Source organism: Choloepus didactylus, chromosome 4, assembly GCF_015220235.1.
Source record: "Choloepus didactylus isolate mChoDid1 chromosome 4, mChoDid1.pri, whole genome shotgun sequence".
Taxonomy (NCBI): Eukaryota; Metazoa; Chordata; class Mammalia; order Pilosa; family Megalonychidae; genus Choloepus; species Choloepus didactylus.
Window position 1 is genome coordinate 51,192,585 of NC_051310.1, and position 15,422 is coordinate 51,208,006.

The window sequence follows — 15,422 nt, forward strand, 5'->3', positions numbered from 1 at the left end:
AAATAGCAAGTCTTTGAAGCTTTCTGTATTGGGCTTCTTAGAGTAATTGTTTTAGAAAAAGAAAAAAGGATTAAAAACAAACAAACAAACAAACAAAAAAAAAACGGGCTCTCCTCAGAGATCTAATGGGTTATTGAAATGCTAAGAGACAAAGCAACCAGGGCCATTAAGGAAAGGTCCACAGGGCAGAGAGATCAGCTTTTCTTCAGGATTTGCATATGCGCCTCAGGGCCCTTCCCCTTTCTATGTTCACCAGAACTCCAAAAATCCTCCGCTTTTATTTTGGAGTTTTTCGTGTTGTTTTTTTTCTATGCCTGTCTCCTCTCTGCTGGGCTGGCTGCTCTCAGATTCTCTGGTGTCTGGTTTCAGTCTATCTATGGTTGGAGTCTGGATCAGTAGAATGAGTTTCCGATAAGAGCAGCCACTGCAGTTCTCCCTTCTCCTTCCCAGAGCTGACAGCCCCTCCTCCCCCGGGACTGAGCCTGGCAGGGAGGGGCGTGGGTCCCCTGGACGCAAAAACTTACAGATTTTGCTGATCTCAGCAGTTCGACGTTTTCATGAGTGTTGTATGAAGTATGCCCAAAGTCAGATTGCTCTGTGGTGTCCAGTCCACGCAGTTCCTGGCTTTCTACCTACTTTCCTGGAGGAGTAACTAAAACATACAGCTCACCAGTCTGCCATCTTCTCTTCTCTTCTAATTTAATGTGTTTTATTTTTAGCTATTAAAGACTTGGTTTCTTTTCCAGAAGCTTAAGATAGTAATATGTGTTTTTCAAGGATATGATTGATGAACTAGCAACACTGATACACATGGAAATTAATGTTTCTGTGTGCGTTTCATCTCCCATGAATCATAGGAACAAATCTGCCTCTAATTATATGTCACTGAGACATGGTACTTTTTATTAGAGGATGTCAAAGTGCTTTGCAAACATTAATTAAGGCTTGCATCTTCCCTGTGAAGTGAATATGATTGTTTTCCTAGTACACAGAGCAGCAAACAGAGACATGGAACATTTTAGAAGCTGTCCAAGATCACCTAGTTAAACAGTGCCATTAAGAACCAGAGGGGTTGTATGTAAGTTACTTGCTTTAAAACCTATTCCAAGATATGGTTACCTGGTGAAGGTCAACTAGTTAAGGAACTTTTAAAAGAAGACCAGTCAGCCTTGATCATGCTGACTAAAGTTATTGAACTTGCTGGAATGCTTGTCTTCCACACAGAAGTGAGGAGAATCCTATCTAAGTGAGGGAGGGAAGTTTACTAAGACACCGGTTCTGTCTTCTCTTCAGCAATTGCAGGCTTCATTCCCACCTGGTATGTCGTGGAGATTCACCTACAAACCTCCTAATATGGTATTAGGTGGAGTTTGCAAAGTCAGGGTTTCTGAGGAATGGGGACACTCCCCAAGGTATCACTGGGTGTACCACAGGAGGTGGGGTTGGTGTACAACCCAGGGGTTTCAGGGCTTAGGTGGAGCAGGCTAAGGATTGCACAAGTAGTTCTCTACTGCCTGATCTCACTTTTCACAAAAGCACCAAAAACTTGAATCACTCTATAGAGATCACCAGAATTAATGCCTGAATGCCTTAAAGGATTATTGAGCTCTGTTTTTACAGGTTCTTAATATGGGAAGATTTTTGCTCTTTTGAGCATTCACTTGGTGGCTGTGTGGAGAAGTGGCTGACAGACCAAAAATACCAGATGCAATGGAAGTTATTTTTTCCTTCCGCTTCTCTTATGGCCTCATCTTGGACCACTGTACCAAATTGCTGCATGATGTGCTGTGGGAACACAGGCTCAGGCATAACAGAAACTTTCAGCAAATGACCACTTTATTACTTACACTGCACAAAGGGTGCAAGGGAGCAGGGGAAAAGACCCCATTGTGGCTGGTTTCCCAAGGAGGCCAACAGCTCAGGTCAGGGTCGGTGGAGGGCAGCTCTGCACATCCAACTTCCTGTCGGAGAGGAGAGACCCTGTGCTGTTTGAGTGTTGAGTATTTAAACAACCAGGGCAAGGGTCCTGTCACTGAGAGTTCCTGCCTTGATAAGCATCTGGGGCTGCTTGTTCCCAGTTTCTGGGTTCAAGGTATGGTCAGGCCTTTTCCTTAGACCTAACATCTCCCCCGGGCTGTGGAATGGAAATGGACCGAAACATTGGCAGGCGAGGGCTGGGAGATGGCCACTGAGTGTGTGTGTGACTTCCCCAGCAGCCTCCTCATTACTTTTCTCATATTCAGCTGTTCCCTCTTCAGTCCGTCCTGTGCACAACTGCCAGATTAGTTTAAAGCATTGCTTTCTGGTACATTTCTTAGAAATCCACCATGGCTCTTCACTGGACAAAATCAACAGTGACAGCAACAACAGCATCGACAGCAAGAGCAACTAATATTAGCTGAGCCTTTAATTACGAGTTGACATTGTGCTAAGGGCTTTACACACCTTGTTTTTACTTAATTCCAAATGCTTCTGTATAATTTTGAAGACCTTCCAAATTTGGATCCTACCCTTCTTTTCCCATTGTATCTCCTCCCATTTTAACACGAACTCTCCACTCTGGTGAGACTGCTGCATTATGACATCTTAAGTATTCTTACCATTTTTTATTCAGGGGTCCATCTACTTCCTCCAGGAGCAGTTCTATTTCATTGAGTTTGCATTCTAACCATCTTACCTGTTCCACCTCTTTCTGCCTGCTGAACACCTTAGATAAGGAGTTCTCTTTCTCTTGTGCTCATTTGGGGCTCAGGCCTTACTGCCAGTGTGTTCTTACATGGCAAGAATCCTGCAGGAAGTGCAAGGCAAAGGGGTCTCTGGCTCAGCACTCAGTTGCTGCACCTGGATGAGGCCCTCTGCTCTCTGCCTTCCCTGCATTTCATTAGCTTGGAGGTCAGGTGTGACGGTTAAGTTCATGTGTTGACTCTCACTATAATATATCAGGGAAGATGTAGCCCTGGCGTTGGCTCTTTGCTGGCTTTTGGGGATTAGAAAGACCAGCATGCTCACACGTGTGGTTGAGTTCAGCCATCTCTAGGAGCCATAATTTGCTGAATGCCAAGTTCTTCCTAGCTTCCATGCTTCTGGTCCTCATCCTTGAGTCCACTCCAGGTCACTCCACTGGGATCCCTATGGCTATGGCCACACTTATACCCAGTTGCCTGAAGATCCCACCAGCCCCATAATTCAGGAAAGGTAGCTTCATGTGGGAATGGACAGGAAGGAGGATGCCTTTTCCTGGGACCCATATAGCTAATTATGTCTCTGGCTACCTCTTTATTTATTTCTTTCGTTCACTGACAAGCTGCTCAAAGAATCATCTATATCTATTCTCCCCTTTAGTCATCTCACATTTACTTCATGAGAAAGCACTGCAATGAAACATTAGCCCCACCACTTCCCTGAAACTGCTCTGGCAGAGGAAACCATTGACCTCCTAATTACCAAATCCATAGAGTCTTCATGGTTTTCGAGTCTTCCTTGGACAATCAGCTGCATTTTTTTACTCTTGCTTACCATTTAGCGTGGTGCCTGACATAAAGTTCCCCAGAAATGTTAATTATTACTTCTCACTCTTCCTCTGGCTTTCTATATTTTTATAAAAGCCACACGGTCCACTGATTACCCAAGCCAGAAACTTGGAGTCATTCTAGGGCTTACATTCTATTTGTTGTTGATTTTACCTCCATGAAATCCTTTTTCCTTCACACCCACTGTTACTAGCTTAGTTCACACTCTAATCTTCTATGGCTTAGACTGTTTCAACAGTCTCCTAACTTGCCTCCATGACTCAGATTTTGGCCCCATTTCTCTATTTTCGATACTACTACTTGAATGGGAATTATAAAATGCAAATCTTATCCTGTTACTCCCTATGTTAAACTTATGCAAGGACTCCCCATTACTTGCAGGATAAAACCTGAACTCCTTTCACCATTCTTCATGGTCTGTTCTCTCTTCAGCCGTAACTCTCACAATGTCCTACCTTGGACTTCATGCTCCAACCTTATTATGGCTTGAAATTTCCAAGGCAACCCAGAATGCCCTTCCCTACTCTGTCAACCCAGGCAACTTCTACTTCACCTTCAACATTCAATGTAAACATCACTACTAGGAAGTCTTTCTTTAACTCCAACCTCCCCCTTTTCTCTTGTAGAATTGAGCACTCCCTTCTTTGCGTTGTCATGGACCCTTATGTTCTTTAGTCAGAGATTTAAGCTCCTTGACAGCAGGATACATATTTAGACCCCAGAGTCTAGTACAGAGCTTGATACATTGTGGAAACCAATGAATGTTTATCGAAAGAAAGAATGAACAAATTCCTATAAATGTATATTACAGAGATGTATGTAGATATCCACATGATCTTTTATCTACCTATCTTTTCCATCCATGATTTTCCCACATTTTTCCTGCTGATATCCTACAGCAGTGATTCGCAAAGTGTGGTCCTGTGACAGCATTGTCAGCATCATCTGGGAATTTCTTAGAAATGCAAACTTTTGGCCCCACCGGAATTTCTGATTCAGGGAGAGTGGGGCCAAGCAAACTGTCTCAATAAGCCCACCAGGTGATTGTGATGCATGCCCAAGTTTGAGAACCATTGTTCTAGACTAGTTTTTCTCAAACTGTACATCCCCTGTGTTAGAATCACCTGAGCTGACCGTTGAAGATGAAGATGAAGGATCTCTGGGATGTATGAAATAGCTTTGGTCTCTGCACTGCATGTCTGGTCCATGGCTGCGTATTAGAAGTAACTGGGGGGACTGAAAAAATAACCAGTGCTCTGGCTTCAGTCTTAGAGGTCCTCGATTCTTTTGGTTTGCTGTTGGACCTGGCACGAGTGTTTTTTTTTTTTAAATCTCCCCATATAGTATGAATTTGCAGCCACTGTGAATATGGACTCTGGAGTCTGAAGACTGATTTCCAGTCCTAATGCCACTATTTCCTACCAGTGTTATACTGGGCAAGTTAACTCCAAGTTTCAGTTTCTTCCTCTGTGATGCAGATTAACTAAAGATGTGTGTGTGTGTGTGTGTGTGTGTGTGTGTGTGTGTATAAAGTGATTAACACAGGGCCTGGCCCACAGCATGCTCTTAGAAGATGCTAATTATATTTTCATTAATGAATATAAACACTGATGGTTCTTTTTGCACATTAACTGAACCATGGAGCTAGAGAACATCCTTATTCCCTGAAACTGATTAACTGCTAGTGGAATCTCTTTGCTTGTCAAATTTTCGAAGAAGCATTTAAATCCTTTGACTTTCAGGTGTGCTATTTCATCCAGGTATTCAGTCCTGACTAATCTCCATGATGGTCACAAAACTAGTACCTGCAGAGACACACACCTTGGAAGTATTTTTAAGTGTACCTCATGTTCTCTTGCTCATAAGTGTTTCCTAGGTTAAAGTTTTCTTCCTAATTAAATTCTAATTCTTGTGGACAGGGATTGTAACCTTGTATTTTGTTTTCATATCACAGTGCCTATCAATGTGCTAGATACATGAGAGTCAACTTGACCGAAATGCAGCCTCCACACATACCAATTTCAGTCCTGCCTAGTGTGATGCTGATTTCCTCATCGAGGAAGAAAAGTGGGTTAGTTATTTCAATTTACTTCCCAGGGCTGCTATGAAAAATAGCAACACTAACATACATATATCACCATAGCATTTCCAATGTGCTTTCACTTTGCAAATATTCAAAGAAAACATTCACAAAGTTTCCCCATAGCTGGTGTTGGAGCCCCGAATGTTTATTTTAGGCTTTGTTTTAGAGTGTTTATTTTAGTCATTGCCTTCCTTCAATGTGGCCTCATTGTGAACAGTCATTTCAATGTAAATAGAAAAATGCTCAATTACAAAGAGAATTAAGCTTTTCAGACAGCTGCTTTTAAAGCTTTAATGTTGCTCTTTTATTTTCCTCCTCCTGAAATTCCAAAAAGCATCTATTTTTTAAGACTTAATGGACATCTTTAAAAAGGAAAATAATAATTGTTGTTAGAAGCACAGAGGGCCACCGTATAAATCACATGTACTTTATGGACTAAAGTGGTGTTAAACAGATAAGGATTTTGGTTTTCAGCCATGATGAAATACATAATCTCATTCCCACCCAGAGCATTGGTGTCATCGTTTCAGTAATCAGGGCCTTGAAATGATGCCACCACCATGACTTTTATCTTCGAATCCCACAAGGAATGACCGTCACTTTCAAAGGTTTTTGGTCAGCAATCAGTAAAAAAAGAATATTCTCTTGGAACTGTTAAAGCAAACCTTTGAGAATTAGAAGCCAGCTGGGGTTATTCTCAAACTCACCTCTCCTCACTGCCATTATATTCAGTACCTTTCTCTACCCCTACTTAAATCACAGATCATTGTTCTTAAATTTTTATTTACACTGATTATAGTGCTTGGGGCAGCTGGTTTTTATTTTAGTGAGAATTAGTCACACTGTTCTCTGGACTTGGAATTTGTAAGGGTTTTGGATGGAAACTGTTCTTGGAAGCTGAGGACTGTGTAATTTTGTTAGTTTTGTTGGTTTGCTGAATTCACTGCTGTGGCTCTTGACAGATGCAGGATGTGCATGAATTGGCTGCAATTTCTTTGTTATATCAGGCAAAACTCTACATGGGGTGGGGTAGCTTTTAATAAATCAATTTTATTTACTTTCTGAGTGGTAGAGCCTTAATGAGACTTCTAGAAAGAAGTCGGGTAGGTGTGAGTGTAAGAAAACCCTGCATTCTTAGATTGTTTTATCACTAGAAGATTCTCCAAATACCTCTAAATGTGCAATGAATATGATATATCTGATGTAATTTGGGTTCATGAGTGTCTGCGGGATGATTCTAGTGATTTTATTTGTGTAAATGCTTACATTACCTATTTAAGAAATTCTCATTTACATTATAATTCATCCTTCAGAGAAGCCAGTTAGGGAATCATTTAATTTTCCAACCTTGAAATTTCCACTTACATCAATGAACCTTTGTAAAATATATCAAACTTGGTTTAATTTCTTGAATTGCACCACATTCTAATGGTAAGTTTTGGAGTTTAAGCTGCAGAACTAGTAGATGGGAAACATCTATTATTGATGTTAGGACTGATTTGTTTTCCCGTCTTAAGTTTCCAGTGAGTCCTTTCATTAATCAACGATTTATTGAGTCTCTATCATGTTTTGGGAATACAGAGATGGGAGACATAGTCCCTTCCCTCAAGGAGCCCACAGTGAGGTATCAGGTGAGTAAACAAATAGTTAAAATACAACATACCAAGAGCTGTACTGGAGATAATGATTATGTTATCCAGTTTCCTCCTTTTTGACAAAGGGAAGTTAGGGATGGTCTTTTTCCATCCACAGCCTCTCCCAAAAAACTGTTGAAGACTCTATGATTCAGAGCGCAGAGAAATGTAGACTTCTAGTTAGTTCTTGGGGAAACAAAACAAAATGAAAAGCCTTTGTACACGAGGTGGTGCTGCTGCTCTGTAGCAACAACTGGCCAGCTCTCTTCGAGAAGGGCTGGTGTCTCATATAATCTTTTGGCATGCGCTAAAAAACTGAATTCCTAGACCTTATCCTCTTTGGCCTTACAGAGCTTTTAATTCCTCGGTACATTTGCTTTATGAATGAAAAGCTCTTCTTCATCTCTGAAATGTTGTCTTCCATTTTACAAGGGAATGCTTTTGCTTTCACTAAAAGTTATTGAGGCTTTCCTGGGAATGTTCTTGGATACACAGTATTTACTACTTAAATTCCCTGGGTTTTTTTTGTTTGTTTTGTTATTTTGGTTGGCCTGACAAATTTTTGGAATGGACTTAGCTGTTGAAGGGCTTTTTTGGAACGGTAAAATGGAGGCAGGAGACGGAGGCCCCAAAGCACTGAATTGCATTAGAGTTTTTTTTTTTTTTTTTAACAATTGCTGCAGTATTTCTGGTAAGAAAAGTTATTAGGTGTTTATGGATGTTTCAAAAGACCAAGGGTGAAAAAAGCAGAGTCCATGTTAAAATATCCACCTGGGGACCCTTAACACTCAGAGCAGAACCCTAGTTGGGAATGCTAAGGGTGTGATCAGTGTAAAGCAGCAGTTGTTTCTAGCATGGGGGTGTTAGCTGGATGCAGTCCAAGAAGAAAGGGATTGCCAGAGGCATTCCCAGGGGAAAATGCATTGGCTTGACCAGGTGGATCAGGAATACAGATTTTCTTCTAACTGAGGTGACTGCTGGACCACACCCAACTTCTTGCTATTTTGAAGAATTTCAGCCCAGTTAAAGGAGGGCTTTCTCCTCTTCTGCCTATTCTTAAGAAGTGTGGCAAAAAGCAGGCTTACTGGAGGAGGTGAAAAACTCAAGAGTTCCATAAGGGGCACAAAGGGGAAGAATTTTAGACTAATAATGGTGGGTTGTTGCTTTAGAAAAATATGATTTTTTTTGCCATTGGAGGTGGAGTTACTTTCAATTGGTTTTTGCAGGACAGGTGCCCTGGGTCCACTCTCTCATCTGATCCACTTTGGAATCCACAGCCTACATTTGCTGTGCAGAATCATTTGGTCATGGTTCTCTTTAGCATTCAGGATTGGAAACATTCTTGGAAAAAAAGCTATAAAATATGTTCAAAAGGCTATGAAAATTCTGTCAGATATTCTTTTCAAAATATTGTTTTGAATAAGTGGTACGAATAATGGAACCACACCAATGTTCATATCCTTCTAATCTATTCAGTCTTGGGGGCGAGTGGTGGTGGTAAAAACAGTGCACTGCCACATAGCCTCTTATGGTATAGTTTGTTACTCAATTGATTCTATATAGGATTAAATGTCTATATATGCATTATAGTATATAAAGTACATATAATATATGCATATGCATTAGATGATTATATAATATGTTAATACATTATCCATGTATGCTTCATGCAACATTAATTTAGGTATATAATGCATACATTAATTATAATTAATTTATGCAGCTGCTTTTTATTGTATATTGTGGGACACAGCAGCAATAAAAAGACTACTGCTTGGCAAGACTCAGGCCTATATAAATCATTAATCATGTATTCTTAAGTTCAAATCAAATGAACAAATATTAATTTGGCACCTACCCTCTGTAAAACTCTTTCCTTGTCACTATTTAGGATACCCATAAATTCAACACAAAAATTATGAAAAATTAAATGAATCGGCCAATCCCCAACTTGTAAATGGATTGTGTTCCAAAAATTACTTTTAAATCTTTGTTTGGAAATCAGAGCACATTCCTATAAAAAGGATCATTTATGATGGTTAGTTTCTCTGGCTAGCTGACAAAAGCTTAATTAAACCATAATCACATTTTCAGTAACACCAGTCTGATTTCTGGGGCTTTGGGGAAAGGAGCCATGTGGTATAGAGATAAAAAGGTGGTAGACTTTTTCTGCTTTTATGAGGCAGAGCCAGCCCTCAGCAAAACATTTTAAAACAAGCAAATTTTATATTTGGCCAGTGCCAACTTCCCTCTTTTTGCACCCTTCTCCCAGGGATCCAGGATCCCATACTATCCTAAATGCTTCCCACCTTGTGGCTCCCAACCCAAGTGCAGCATATTCCTAACATACCTCATGTTTCAGGATTACCCATGCTATTCATTATAGCCGTGATTTAGGATGTATGGTCTTTGCACCACCTGCATCAGAATCACCAGGAGTGCTTGTTGGAAACAGATTTCTGAATCCCACTCTAGACCCACTGAATAATAATATCTAAGACTGGGGACTGGGAATCTATCCGGACTTAGAACAAGCTCCTTGAATCATTTATGCATGTTTACTTGGGGCACGTCTGAAATGAAATATCTTCTTTCATCAAAAAAGCCAATAGTGGAAATCAGTATCTCAAACTTTGGCATGTACCAGAATACCCTGGTGGGCTTATTGAAACACAGATTTCTGGATCCTCACCCCCAGAGTTTCTGATTCACTGGTTCTGGAGGGTCTGAGAATTTGCATTTGTAACAAGTCTCAAGTGACACTCCTGCTACTGGACTAGGGACCACACTGAGAACCATTAGTCTATTATATAGACTCTCTATACATAATCCAGATAATTGCATTTTAAAAAGGGAATGCTTGCTAACTGGACTGGATCTCACAAAGTGGAGCATTGCTAAATGAAAAATGGGAAGGAAGTGCAGTGTAGGACTATGGCGTGGAGGCTGAGAATGTGTGTGTGTGTGTGTTGAGGGAAGTGGACATCTTGAGGTCTATCTCTAATTAGGACTCCTATCTTGTTTTTTCCCCCCCGAAATTGGGCCCTGTTTTTCATAGCTGCTTCTCTAATTTTGAACCTAAGGGTTCTATAAAAATCACAAATCTTCTTCCAGAAGTTCTAATGGCAGTGATAGTTAAAGGATAAACTGGGTGAGGAGAGGTAGGGCATAGAAGCTATGCCTCTTCTGGAATTTCTCATTTCAGGGAAATCTTGAAATGTGCTCCATTTATTTAGAATTTGTCGATGGTAGAATTTTACTGTGACCACCAGAGGGCCCTCCTAACATTGTTTAAAGGAATTCTCCAGTTGTCAAAGGAAGAAATGCTAGAAAAATCATGCAGAAAATAGCTTAGAGTTCCCATTTACCACTCCACCTCCTTCAGTTTTCTCTGTTATTAACACTTTGCATTAGTGTAGTACCTGTGTTACAATAAATTAATCAATATATAATTATATTATTACCTATAGTCCATAGTTTACATTAAGTTTCACAGTTTGTGTTGTCCCATAGTTTTTTTAAATTTTATTCTACTAAAATATATACAATCTAAATTTCCCATCTTAACCAGATTCAGATATATAACTCAGTGCTGTTGATTATATTCACAATGTTCTGCTACCATCACTACCATCCATTACCAAAACTTTTCTATCACTCCAAACAGAAAATACCAATTAAGCTTTAACTCCCCATTCCCTACTCCCACCCCAGCCCCTGGTAACCTGTATTCTAGTTTCTGACTCCATGAAATTTTCTTATTCTATATATTTCATATCAGTGAGACCATAGAATATATGACCTTTAGTGTTTGGCTTATTTCATCAACATGATGTCTTCATGGTTCATCGATGTTGTAACATGCATCAGAACTTCATTCCTTTCTATGGCTGAATAATATTCCACTATACATATAACCACATTTTGTTTATCCATTCATTGGCTGATGGACACATTGGTTACTTCCATCTTTTGTCAATTGTGAATGATGCCGCTATGAACATCGAGATGAAAATATCTATTGGAATTCCTGCTTTCAATCCTTTTGGGTATATGTGTAGAAGTAGGATTGCCAGGTCATATGGCAATTCTATACATCACTTACTGAGGACTTGCCAAACTGTTTTCCATAGAGGCTGAACCATTTCACTTTTCTACCAATAGTTATTGAATATTCCTATTTTTCCACATCTTCTCCAATACTTATCTTGTTTTTTTTTTTTTTTTTTTTTAACTTTGGCCATTCTAATTGATGTGAAATGGTATCTCATTGTAGTTTTGATTTGCACTTCCCTGAAGGTTAATGATGTTTAGCATCTTTTCATGTGCTTATTGCCAATAGTATTTCTTCTTTGGAGGAACATCTATTCAAGTCTTTTGCCATTGGAGGACTCTCAGCACTGCCTTTGCTGCATCCCATAAGTTTGGTATATTGTGTTTTCATTTTCTTTCATCTCAAGATATTTCCTAATTTCCCTTGTGATTCCTTCTTTGACCCGTAGGTTGTTTAAGAATGCATTGTTTAATTTGTGAATCTTCCAGTTCTCCTTCTGTTATTGATTTCTAGCTGCATTCCATTGTGGTTGGAGAAGGTACTTTGTATAATTTCAGTATTTTTAAATGTATTGAGACTTGTTTTGTGATCTAACATATGGTCTATCCTGGAGAATGATCCATGTGCCCTAGAGAAGAATGTATATTCTGCTGCTGGTGGGTGAAGTGTTCTACATATGTCTGTTAGGTCTAGTTGGTTTAGAGTATCATTCAAGTCTTTTATTTCCTTATTTATCTTCTGTCTAGATGTTCTATTTATTATTGAAAATGGTTTATTGAAGTCTCCAACTCTTAATGTAGAATTCTCTATTTCTCCCTTCAAATACGTCAACATTTGCTTCATATACTTTGGGTCTCTGCCATTAGGTGCATATATCTTTATCATTGTTACGTCTTCTTGTTGAATTGGCCCCTTTATCAGTATATAGTGACCTTCTTTGTCCCTTGTAACAGTTTTTGACTTAAAGTCTATTTTATCTGATACTAGTATACATACCCCATCTCTCTCTTGGTTTCTATTTGCCTGGTATATTTTTTTCCCATTCTTTCACTTTCAACCTATTTGTGTCTTTGAATTTAAGGTGAATGTCTTGTTAACAGCATATAGTTGGTCATGCTTTTTTTTTTTTTTTAATCTATCCTGGTAATTTCTGCTTTGACTAGAAAGTTTAGTCCATTTACATTTAAAGCAGCTACTGATAATACAAAACTTTCTTCTCCCATTGTGCTGTTTTGACTTGCTAAGTCTCATGCTTTTTTGACCCTCAATTCTTCCGTTAATGCCTACTTTCATATTTATTTTGTACAGCACCATTTTGAATCCCTCGTTTCTTTTTTTTTTTTTTTTTAAAAAAAAGACACATTTATTCAGCGTCATGATCAGACTATTACATTTAGCAATCAACAGCATGGGTGCAAAAAAAAAAAAAAAAAAAAAATCTACATTAAAACCCTTTGTTGGAATGCTTTACACTTTCCACAGAACAGAAACTAAAATAACCTGTCATACAATTAGTCACAAATACAGTCCTCGTGTTTTTTTTTGCCCATACACATGAGTATTGTCTAAAACATGTCTTCTTTGTAGCAGCTAGGCCCTGCCACCACTGTGCTTGGCTGAGTTCACAAATCTGTTGTAACCTGTAGCTTCCCTGTCACTTCTCTGGCTCTCCTCTCCTGCTAAGCTTTGTTTCCCGGTGATAATTAAAACCTTCTGCCACTGCCATAACTACTGCTGCTGCTGGAACCGCCATAGCCACCTTGGTTTCGTGGTTTGGCAAAGTATTGGCCTCCACCACCATAAGGGCCAGAGCTTCTGCCTCCAAAGTTTCCTCCCTTCATGGGTCCAAAATTTGAAGACTGATTGTTGTAACTGCCAAAATCATTGTAGCTTCCGCCACCTCCAAAATTGCTTCCATCATTACCAAATCCATTATAGCCATCCCCACTGCCACCATATCCACCACCACCTCGGCTGCCACCAAAGCCACCACGACCACTGAAGTTTCCTCCTCGACCAAAGTTGTCATTCCCACCAAAACCACCTCCGCGACCACCACCAAAGTTTCCAGAACCACTTCGACCTCTTTGGCTGGATGAAGCACTGGCCATCTCCTGTTTAGACAGGGCTTTTCTTACTTCACAGTTGTGGCCATTCACAGTATGGTACTTCTGAATGACAATCTTATCCACAGAGTCATGGTCGTCAAAGGTTACAAAAGCAAAGCCTCTCTTCTTGCCACTGCCTCGGTCAGTCATGATTTCAATTACTTCAATCTTCCCATACTGCTCAAAATAATCTCTTAGGTGATGTTCTTCAGTGTCTTCTTTAATGCCACCAACAAAGATCTTTTTCACAGTTAAGTGGGCACCTGGTCTTTGAGAGTCTTCTCTTGAGACAGCCCTCTTTGGTTCCACAACTCTTCCATCCACCTTATGTGGCCTTGCATTCATGGCTGCATCCACTTCCTCCACCGTAGAGTACGTGACAAACCCAAAGCCTCTGGAGCGTTTGGTGTTTGGATCTCTCATTACCACACAGTCCGTGAGCGTTCCCCATTGCTCAAAATGGCTCCTCAGACTTTCATCGGTTGTTTCAAAGCTTAGCCCCCCGATGAAAAGCTTCCGCAGCTGTTCAGGCTCTTTAGGAGACTCTGACTTAGACATGACGGCAGTGGGAAGAAACAAATCAACGATGTTTCCTCGGCGGCGTCCACGGGCAGAAAGGCCCCTCGTTTCTTTTTGAATATATTTTGTGGTTACCATGGGTTTAAATTTAATATCCTAATTCTATAACAAGCATGGTTGATTTGATACCAGCTTAACTTAGTCTTATTGTGACTCCTTTGTATATAACAAGTTGTTTTCTCTTGCAGATTTCAGAACACTCTTTGTCCTTGGCATTTGGCAGTTTGACTACTATGTGGGCATGGTTCTTTTGAGTTTATCCTGTTTGAGGTTCATTGGGCTTCTTGAATGTGAATATCCATGTCTTTCATTAAATTTGGGCTGTTTTCTGCCATTATTTCTTTGAATATCCCTTTCTCTCCTTTCTCTGTTCTCCGTGTGGGACTCCTATAATGAACATATTGGTATGTTTGAAGGTATCCCACAGGTCTCTTAGGCTCTGTTCACTTGTTTCATTCTTTTTAATTTCTACTCTTCAGCCAGAAACATTTCAGTTTTTTTTGTCTTCAATTCACTGATTCTTCTGCCAGCTCCAACCTGCTGTTGAAATCCTCTAGGGATTTCTGCAACTTAAGTATTTCTGTTTGGTTCCTTTTTAAAATTCCTGTTACTTTATTTAGATTCTTATATTGTTCATTCATTATTTTCCTGGTAGCCTTTAGTTCTTTCTCTGTGTTTTCCTTTATTTCCTTGAACAATATTGAGGATCATTTTTAAAAAAAATGTCTTTGTCTGCTATATCCAAAGCCTGTTCATCTTTGTTTATGGTTTCTGTATTTTCATCTTGTTCTTTTGGATAGCTCATAATTTTCTGTTTCTTTGTCTTGTAATATTTTGTTGCACACTATATCCTTTAATATTTTAAAGCATTAGCTCTGGGATTTAGTCCCAGATCAAGAGGTCTTTCTGGAGGTAACTCTTATGCATTATATAGATATCCTTATATCTATATGGATATAGATATGGTTCGTTATGGTCCTATTCAGTTATTAAGGTGACAGATTTCCTTGAGTGCCAGGAGCTAACAAAACCAAACAAACCAATGCAAAAAACACCTTTTGCAGTCTTTGCAAATTGGCTCTGTGTTGGCTGATGCTCAGTGTAGCCCTCCTATCAAGAAGATCAGCCTGAGGCAAAAGTGAAGAGCAAGGTCCTCCTTTTCTAAGCATGGGTCTTGTCCTGGGCTTGTGCTTGCTTATGACCTGCTTACAGAAATTTGAATGCCTCCTCTACTCCCTATGAAATAAACTCTCTCCCCTTCATGGGTGCTCTATTCTATGACTTAAAGCAAGTAATCTTCTGCCTCAGGCCACTTTGACTTAATTGTTTCTTACACTAAGTTAGAGGTCAGCAAGCTGTTTCCACCTTGAAGGTAAGTTTGGGGAGGGTGAGCCTGAGCTGAGTTTCCTGCCACTGGTTAGACTGGCACCAACA

General features: G+C 39.8%; 1 pseudogene; it reads right to left on the reverse strand.

Moving 5' to 3' along the window:
• Window positions 1–12,836: 12,836 nt before the first annotated feature.
• On the reverse strand, window positions 12,837–14,022 carry LOC119533203 (annotated as a pseudogene).
• Between the last annotated feature and the right edge of the window lie 1,400 nt (window positions 14,023–15,422).